This window comes from Perca flavescens, chromosome 6 (genome assembly GCF_004354835.1).
Source record: "Perca flavescens isolate YP-PL-M2 chromosome 6, PFLA_1.0, whole genome shotgun sequence".
Lineage (NCBI taxonomy): Eukaryota > Metazoa > Chordata > Actinopteri > Perciformes > Percidae > Perca > Perca flavescens.
In genome coordinates, this window is record NC_041336.1 from 39965791 (window position 1) to 39969188 (window position 3398).

The window sequence follows — 3398 nt, forward strand, 5'->3', positions numbered from 1 at the left end:
CCCTTTTCTATTACAAAATCCCTCTTTCAGCCCAAAACCCACAATTGCAAAAAAGAAAACTAATAAAACAATATAATGTTAAGTAATAAATCGAAAACACTGTCACTACAAATGTGTACTGTAACAGAGATGCTCTCAAAGAAGAAAAAGTAGCTACATGAAGAAAAAATGTGTCAACAAAAGATTGAAGATGGTTTGGAGTGCTAGAATTGTGCTTGTGTTGAGGTTCCACTGCACCCTAGCGACCCCAGAGCCTTTTGGCGACTGGTTTCAGTCCACCATTTCAACCAGAAGTTGAACACAAACTAAGGTGCTTGCAGCATACGATGGCATCAAAAATTTGATAAATACAAAACCTCTTGTGCGTTTTATACAAAATTGTACATTTCAAATGTTTGCAAAAATAGTTTTTCCTCTAAATACTCTTGATCATTTACAAAAGGCAAATTTTCAACAACCCTCCTTCTCGTCCAGCAGTCCAACCATGACACTGGAGGGGAAAGGATGCCTTTCCCCCCAAAATTCTCGCTTTCCTTTTCAAAACTCCATAATTGTAGAGTGCACCTGAGGAACACAAATTTAGAGTTATCAGCGAAAAACAATGGCATACATTCACACTTTGTTTACATGCACAAGTTCTGCTGGGTGTGCAGAATGCAGGAGTCAGAGGTGATACAAAACTGTAAGTGCAAAGGTCAGAGCAAGTTTGACCTAAATACACACTACAAAGCACCAATCAGCTGAGTTGACAGGTTTGCCTGGCAGGTATTTGACAACGCTGTGCAAATACGATTAAGGCAAATTAATATTTTGCATATGGGTTATGTTTTAGCGTGTGAAGAAAGTGCACTTCCATTAATTGCGGTGGGTGTTGTTTTTGATGTTGACTAAACAGCAGGGTTGTGTAACAGGCTTGGTTAGTTAGCCGAATACCATTAACGTTAGCCTGTTAATTTTGGCTGCACCCCATTTAACTGTCTGCGTCATAGCAGTGCGGTGTTGAAGCCATTGTAAACTTATTTATTTTAATAGAAGGAGATAAACTGACCACTTGCTAGCCGTTAAACGTTACTTCATCCAGGTATTAGCTAGCTCATAGTGCCGAACCTGGATAACGTTACACGTCGAGCCACATCATAATTTGCTATATTTTTTCAATTCTGACAGCTAACCACACACCTGTCGTGGGAAAAAGCAACTTTAAAGATATAGGTTTGTCAAGTGCCGTTAGCTAGCGTTAGCTGATTTTACCTTGGTAGCTATCTTTCATATGGCTATCTTTAGGCAGCCTACCGAAAGCTAGCGTTAGCCAACTGTTTTGCTAAAGGAAATTGACGTCGTATAATTTCTTACCTTTCGCTAGATAAAGAAACAAGAAGACATGGAGAAAGTTGCATCAACGACGTACATCCAATGTGTCATTACTACTAAGAGATGCTAGGATTTTTTCCACTGGTGCAAATTTTGACAGAACTGGACGCCTGAAACCCTGCAGTTAGGTAAAAAAAAAAAAAACCTTCGCTAATGTCGAGACCTGTCATTGGTCAGGGATTGTACATCTCAATATTCTATTGGTTGATGTTGGGGGGTGCTGTAGCTGTATCAATTATGTCATAGGAATTATTTATGATTATTTTTTAGGGTTTACATTATAAACATGATTATAAAATTAAAACATATTAATAAACAACATGATAAATTAACTTAGAAGTTAACATTCTGATGTGAAATGGTATACACATTGTAAATTAATCTTAAATGATACAAGAAGAAAACTTCTTGTAGTATGACAAAATTGTTTCTTTAATAGAAAATAAAAATAATTGAATGTTCCACACAAAATCGACCTTTTGAGCGCACCACACCAACAGTAATGTGGGCATTTAAGGTGGATGTAAAAAGCTTGTAGAGCCTTCACAACAACATCATGTCAGTTTCAGTCCACAACAGACAGACTTCAGGTGGAGTATCACTTTCAGCCTCGATCCGGGTTTCACAGAATTACTCAGATGATTGTCACATTGACCCACGCTAAGAATAGGAAGGGGTCAAAGGAGGGTAGAGCTAGGTTACACTGGGATCTACACCGGGGCTTCCAGATATGACATTATCATGAATGCATGAGCCCACCCACAGTTTTGCTTCTCAGCACTATAATCCTCCAAAATCCAGCAGACAACTGCAGGGTCACCACCTAAATCATTTCTCAAAAGTATGTGGAAACCATGTGATACTTTTTCCATCATCATTTGGTTGAGCAAATTATTTACAGCTACCAAAAAGCAGTTTTGCATAATGCATTGAGGAAAAACTAGAACCTGCATTCCTCTCACATTAGATCCAGGATTTCCTAAACCTTTTTTTTGTGTCAGTGACACTGGCACACCCCTTTACTTTAAATCTTCTTCTTTTTTGCTGGGCATTGGCATTCATCCAACTTATTACAAGTCGTCTTTCCTTTGCTCTTATTTTGAGTTGTGGTTCTGTATTATGTCGACATACAAGTTGACATATTTGACAATGTTTTTTTCCTGCCTTCATTGGGTATGGTATCCTCAATGATCCTAAAAACGAATTGTGGCTTTTCTAAATGAATAGCAGTAAATGATGGGTTCAGCATGTGACATTATCAGTGGATCAAATGATTAATGTGTTTCCTTTAGGTTAGGCTACATTTCTTTTCTTTTGGCTTCTCAATTCCTTTAGGCTGTGTGTGTGTGTGTGTGTGTGTGTGTGTGTCTGTGTGTGTTTTCCGCAGTGAAACTGGGTTAGATACAATCAAACCTTGTGATAACCCTAATAAGTCAAGCTGGTTTTCCCTCAGGAATTACAAACGGTTTCATTCCCCTACACGTGGAGTCCTTTGCCTAACATTATGTTATAAGATATCTTAATTAAAAAAAAAATTCCATCTGAAAATATGATTGTGTTTGTTAATGGTTTAGTAGCCTATGGAATTGCAAAAAGCATCACTTGTGTGTGTCAATGTCTCAGAAGATACGTATTTCACTACAAATACGTGGAGGGCTCAATCTCTGTTACAGGTCATTTTAGGGAAAGTAGTTGCGATTTTCACAATTAGATGTTTAGTTATCAAGTTAAGGTTAATGAAACCTTAGTGGGGCATAATCATACGTGGAAAATTGAAATCAAAATCTGAACGAAACTTGTAAGAGTTTCTGTTCACCCCCCTTTTTGCTGGAAAATGGTATGCTCCCTCCTTCCAGTGGTCTGCATTGTGCTGCTGTGTTTGGTCTTTCCCTCCAGACTCCCGACGTCTGGGAAAGCAGCAAGCTGGAAGTACGTAGTCCGTGTATTAATACATGGGAGACAAGGAGGATAGTCTGTCTCAGAACCAGCAGCCTGACTAAGATATTTGACATTCTGCGCCGGACTTC